The 6,480-nt window shown below is 47.2% G+C and overlaps 1 protein-coding gene across 2 annotated transcripts in view; it reads right to left on the reverse strand.

Moving 5' to 3' along the window:
- CPEB3 (cytoplasmic polyadenylation element binding protein 3) overlaps positions 1-6,480 on the reverse strand; it is a gene marked incomplete in the record, with an annotated part of 190,369 nt that overhangs the window by 55,416 nt on the left and 128,473 nt on the right.

The following is a 6,480-nucleotide window of genomic DNA, read 5'->3' on the forward strand; positions in this document are numbered from 1 at the left end:
GCCCCTAAACAAAAAACTTCTCAAAAAAAAAAAAAAAAAAAAAAAAAAAGACCTGACTCTACATAAGCACATTTCATTTTGGTAATGCTGTTTTTAAATGTACAGAAAAATCAACCTATCACATTTCAGAGCAGATATACATTGTGATCACGCTATAAATGGTATGGATGAAAGCAAGAAGCTTCTCTGACACTTCTCTCAAGGTATTTGCTATTCCACATCTCTAGCCAAAGTGTTCTAGAAAGTAAGAACCATAAGCACTTTCCTCAACCTCCTTTTCATTTTTTTTCCCCACTAGAGGGTGTGTTAGCTGGCCCACAGATAAGGAAAGGAGAAAGTACACCCATAGGGAATGGTCTTGACACAATGCCTTCTCCTTCTCTCTGCCTTTTTGGATTTAGGACACACACATCGGCCTGAAACATCTGTCTGTCTGTCTGTCTGTCTGTCTGTCTTTCTTTCTTCCTTATTTCCTTCCTTCCTTCCTTTCTTCCTTTTTGTTGTAAAGAATGATTTGACTTCACTGTTATTATTTTTAATTTGCTAAAGGGCTCACTAGAGACAGAGAGAGAGAGTGACAGAGAAAGTGAGAAAGCAAGCTGCCAGGTCTGGGACTTGAACCTACGATCAGCCATGTGGGAGTCCAGCACTTTAACAACCACGCCACCTGCTGGCCCCCTGAAATGTTTTTCAAGCTACTGAGTCCAGGACTTGGACCACACAGTGGGCCATTTGGGATCCAGCTGCCGTAACCTCTGGGCCATGGAAGCATCCCCTACCTGTCTCAATGTTTTTCAGCCCCTATCTCTGACAGACCCTTCTAGGTTTCTTGTTCTATCAGCTTGCTGTCCTGATCCTTCAGGTTCGTTATATTCGTCATTCAAGAAGTAGAGTCGCCTTGATGAGGACCACTGTGCACAATGTCCGCCTGCTTCACTGGAAGCCTGCGCCTAGACAAAGCAGTCCTCTGGGACGCCGGGAATCCCTGAGCTGCAGAGTGCCTCTCGCTGGAGGAGGAGGAAGTCACAGATACAGAAATTGTACCACAGCTCCTCCTGTTGCCCATCTGTCTTCCCATTCTTTGAGACCGAGGAGTCAATTAATCAGACCACAAATACACTTTCTTCTGCCTTCTTTCAGGACTAGACTCGTACAGAACAGGCCGATGGAGTCATTTTATGAAAAGTAAGACTGGGCCAGGAGCGGTGTGGTGGTTAAGGCACTGGACTCCCACATGTCTGTGGTGGTTTGAGTCCCGGATCTGAAGGCTTGCCTTCTCACTTTCCTTTTCTCTCTGTCTCTTTCTGGTGAGCGCACATGCCCTATAGCAAATTAAATTAATAATAACAAATAAAATTAAATAAATAATTCTTTTAAAAAAAATAAGTAAAAAGAAAAGCAGTAGCTAACAAAAAGTATCTTTCTAATACAACCTGAAATCTACTAAGGATTCATTTGAGTTTAAAAAAAAAATGGGCCAACAGGTGGCATGGTAGTTGAGGTGCTGGACTCCCACGTGCCCGAATGTGGTTTGAGTCCCGGACCTGGAGACTTGCTTTCTTACTTTCCTTTCCTCTCTCTCTCTGGTCAAATTAAAAAATAATAGTAAAAACAAATGGAATTAAATAAATAAATAATAATTTTTTTTGGAGTTTTTTGCCTCAGGGCATGTGTGCCTATCAGAGAGAGAGAGAGAGACGAGAGAGAGAGAGAGAGAGAAGGAGAGGAGAGGAGACGAGACGAGACGAGAAGAGAAGAGACAAGACGAGACAGAGAGGGAAAGTGAGAAATCACTCACTGAGGAGAGGGGCCATGCCACAATCCCTTCTCCTCCATCTTCCTCCTGGGATCTTGGGCATGCATATACATGTGACTGGCATGATTTTGAAGTCACTGGGTCCTGGACTCAAACGGCTACGGTTGGCCAAGTCAGAGTCCAGCAACATAACTGCTACACCAACTGCTGGTCCCAAATAATTCTTTAAAAAAAAAAAAAAGAATTATTTAACTTCATTTAATTATTTATTATTTGTATTTGATCAGAGAGGAATAAGCGAGAAAGAAAGAGAGAGGGAAAGCAAGAAAGTAAGCCACCAGGTCCAGGACTCGAACTACAGTCAGCCATGTGGGAGTCCAGCGCCTCTAACCACCACACCACGTGCCGGCCTCCAAATAATTCTTTTTTTTTTTTTTTAAAGAATTGTTTTATTAACTTCATTCATTCATTCATTCATTCATTTTAATTTCGTCAGAGAGGGACAGAGTAAGAGAGAAAGAAAGTGAAAATGCAAGCCACTAGGTCCAATACTCAAACTGCGGTCAGCCATGTGTGAGCCCAGTGACCTTTACCACTATGTCACCTGCTGGCCCCCCAAATAATTCTTAAAACAAAACAAAATATAACCTTGGACAAGACAGGTGAAAGGAGATCTTGCTTTCAGGCTCTGTATTATGAAAATAATCTGATTAGCTTGATCCGCTCAAAAGGAATGGGAATTTAATTTGAGGGGAAGGGGTAAGAAAGAAAAACAAAAAGTGAGAAATCTGCAAGGTCATTTGGAACATGACATATGTCCCAGGGCACTGGGATCCTAAATGCAAAGAATGAAGGTAAGTCAAGCCAAGAGGCAGAAGAAAGCAGCAGCTATGGCTCAAACACGTGGGGATGGAGCTTCAAAGGTTAACTCTGCCTTGAGCCATTGCCAAGGTCTCCACTGACTTCTAGAGGGGTGAGCCGGGGTCGGACTGGAGCATCCACGACCGAGCGGCACCAGAGCCTGAGGAGGGACGCGTGACTGAGGGTGGGAGTGGCGGCTGAGGGCTAACGCCAAGGGAGAGGAGGTTTCAAACTGTAGCTGAGTTAGACCCCAAAATGGGATCCAGGTTATTAAAATTATAGGTCTTCGGGAACTTCTGTTTTCTATTCTAAGTTTTATTCAAACTGTTTATGCTGGAAATTCTGAGTATGTCTGGGTCAAAGAAATGTGTGATTGGCAGATACCATTCAGAATTCACCAAGCTCCAATAAAACTGTTTCACTTGAGCTCAGAAAATGAAAACTACAATAAGGCAGGAATGTGTAGAAACAAAAAAAATGAGGGTTGGCCTGTGGCATGACTGTTAAGATGGCTGGAACCCACGTGGCTGACTGTGAAGCTCGAGTCTTGGACCTGAAGACTTGAAAAACACACCAGATGCGTGTGCATGAGTACCCAAAATCCCAAGAGGAGACTGGAGGTGAAGTGACTGTGGCATGGCCATCCCCCACTGGGAGATGCTGGGAGATGCTTTTTCATTTTCTCTGTCTGCCCGCTCCCAAACAAAAACCTTACGGCAAAAAAAAAAAAAAAAAAGTAAGTTTCCCATAAATACTTCCAAAACATATAATTATACTAATTGTTTTCAAAAGTCCTTTAAGTCTGGGAGCCAGCAGTTGACATAATGGCTATGTCGCTGAATTCCCATGTAGCCGACCGCGGTTCGAGTCCCAGACCTGGTGGCTTAAATTCAGGCTGGTCGCGTGTGAGTGCGTGCCCAAGATCCCGAGAGGAGAAAGGAGGAGATGGGATTGCGGCATGACCATCCCCCCAGGGGGTGATTTCTCGCTTTCTGTGTCTGTCTCTCTCTGTCTTTCTGGAGAATGCACGTGCCCTATAGCAAAAACCTCTTACAAAAACAAAACAAAACAAAAAGTCCTTTAAGTCTGGCCAGTCTCGTGGCTCGGCAATGAAGGGGAAGGGACTGCATGTGGCTGACCATGGTTTGAGACCCAGTCCCAGTGGCTTGGAAAACATGCAGGCAGAGGTGCATATGTGCTCAACATTCCGATGGGAAGGCAGAATGGAGGAGAAAGACTGCAGTGTGACCACACCCCACCGACGGTGTTCTCTCTCTCTTTGGTGAGTACATGCATCCTATGGCAAAATAAACGTCCTCTAAACCAAGAAAAATACGTGTGTTTGGAGTAAAAACACACAAGGGCGATGGTTGGTATTGTCCCCTCACCACCTCTATCTGCGACCACTGCTGCTCACACCCCGAAGTTCTCCCGTCTGGGGAAGGGCCTTGGCCACAGGCATATTATCCTTGCTCCCCACAGGCCCCGGGACATGGCGCGCAGCCCTGTCTGCTCACCTCCAGTCTCCTCCCCTCAATCCCACAGCTTTCTAACTTACTACAGACGTAAGTACCTCAATGTGTACCTCTATCACTTTGCCTCTTTTTTTTTTTTTAACATAAAAATATATTTATGGGGGGACCAGCAGTTAGCGTAATGGCTATGTCGCTGGACTCCCAAGTAGTTGACCGCGGTTCGCGTCCTGGACCCGGTGGCTTAAAACTCACGCCGGGCTCGTGTGCGTGCGTGCCCAAGATCCCGAGAGGAGAATGGAGAAGGGATTGCGGCGTGACCATCCCCCATGGGGGGTAATTTCCCGCTTTCTGTCTCTATGTCTCTCTCTCTGCCTTTCTGGCGAGTGCACGCGCCCTATAGCGAAAAACTCTCAAAAAAATATATATATATGTATATTTATGGGGCCAGCAGATAGCATACTGGTTAAGGTGCTAGTCCTACATGGCCAAGTGTAGTTCAGTCTGGACCCAGCAGCTTGAAAACCACACCAGGTGCGTGTGTGTACATGCCCAAAATCCTCGGAGGAGGATGGAAGAGAAGGGACTACAGAGTGGTCATCCCCCTTGGGGGGTGATTTCTCACTCCCCACCCCTGTCTCTCTCCCATGAGAGTACATGCCCTATGGCAAAACCTTAAAAAAAAAGTTAATAAAAAAATTTGAATCCTGTATGACGCAAGACCAGTTCCGCCCTAGCCCTTCCAAGTGCACCCCGACTCTCCTCCCACTGACGTTCCAGTGGCAAAGGCTGTCCAGTGGCTGACGCTGCCCTCCCAGACAGGGGACCTACAGAGCTGGGTTCAGGCTCTGTGATCTCACACGACCCCGAGGAGACTTAAGAGAAGTTATTTCAGCTTTCTTATTATCTACTCAGCTGCAACACTGCACACTTGCATGCTGGTCAGTCCCCACATCCCCCACGTCACACACAGCCACTCCACACTGCTTAAATAAAGACCCAAATTACCAAAGGTTCCCTACTCCTCTTCCCGCCTTCTATTCCCCTCTCCCCCCATTGGTGTATTAATAGTTACCCTATCAAACACTGACTTTGCTGTTATCAAAACTTGGCAGTGGTCCCCAAATTGGAAATTACAGGCACTTTTGCACTGCCCAAAACCTTTGCTGCTGCTTCTACATCCATGATGCACTCTGCCATGACTCAGTATCCCATTCTTTAGGAATGCCCTCTTCTGCTCGACACGCTAGTCTTCCCCACAGGTGGCCAAGTCCCAGCGTCACTCTTGCACAACCAGCTGTAAGCCCTGTTTTAAATGTCATCTCCTTCTCCACAGATGCTGCCACGGAGCTGACCCCAACCCTGCTCTCCGCGATCCTGAGTCCCAGAGCACTCCGAGCACTGATCGTCACAGCCGGTTGCCTTTGCACGAGCGCCCGACCACGACCAAGCGCTGTGGCACTCACTTCCTGCTTATCTGGGCCTCTAAAGAACCTAGGGAGGAGGGACCAGCAGTTAGCGTAATGGCTGTGTCGCTGGACTCCCATGTAGTCAACTGCAGTTCGAGTCCTAGACCCGGTGACTTAAACTCATGCCGGGCACATGTGCTTGCGTGCCCAAGATCCTGAGAGGAGAAGGGATTGTGATGTGGCCATCCTCCCTGGGGGGTGATTTCTTGCTTTCTGTCTCTCTGTCTTTCTGGTGAGCGCACGCACCCTATAGCGAAAACCTCTCCAAAAAAAAAAAAAAAGAAGAAAAAAAAAGAACCTAGGGAGGAAAGACTGCTCTTCGTATTTTCCACATGCGGAACCCATAATTTGGCAAAGATTAGGTGGCTTATTCAGAGCCAAGTAGATATTTAAATGCTAGTGTCAAGACTCAAACTGGGAGCATCCACGTCCAACTCCACGTCCTTCCTTGTGCACTGTTGAAAGTAAACCCAGCTGCCAAGCAAGCCCCGCTGGTGCAAGACTCTCAGGGGTTGCTTCGGGCCATGTGAAGATCGTTTTGGCCTCTTGCCCATTCTGCATTACTATTTTATGTACCTCCCACTCTTAGCACCAAGTCCTGACACCCGAACTCACCCTTCCCTTCTCTGCCAACTCCCCTGGGCCGCTTCTCCTACCACATTAGCCGTATTCCTCTTCTGCTCTGACCATGGTCTTGCCCCCTTTGTCGCTGACACCTCTTCTGCCAGGGGCAGTCTGCCTCCCTGACCCAGGGACGCCCTCACTCTCTGGCTCATGAGCTACACCTGGTTTAGCACACGTTCTGTGTGAGTGTGTGTTTACTCATGGTTCAGCCCACGTTCCCCATCCTTTCCTCTCCTGCGCTGTCTAAACTACCCATTTCGAGTGTAAGCTCCTGGCCCAGAGTCAAAGGCACATCAGC

Source organism: Tupaia chinensis, unplaced genomic scaffold (assembly GCF_000334495.1).
Source record: "Tupaia chinensis unplaced genomic scaffold, TupChi_1.0 Scaffold000217_1, whole genome shotgun sequence".
NCBI lineage: Eukaryota > Metazoa > Chordata > Mammalia > Scandentia > Tupaiidae > Tupaia > Tupaia belangeri.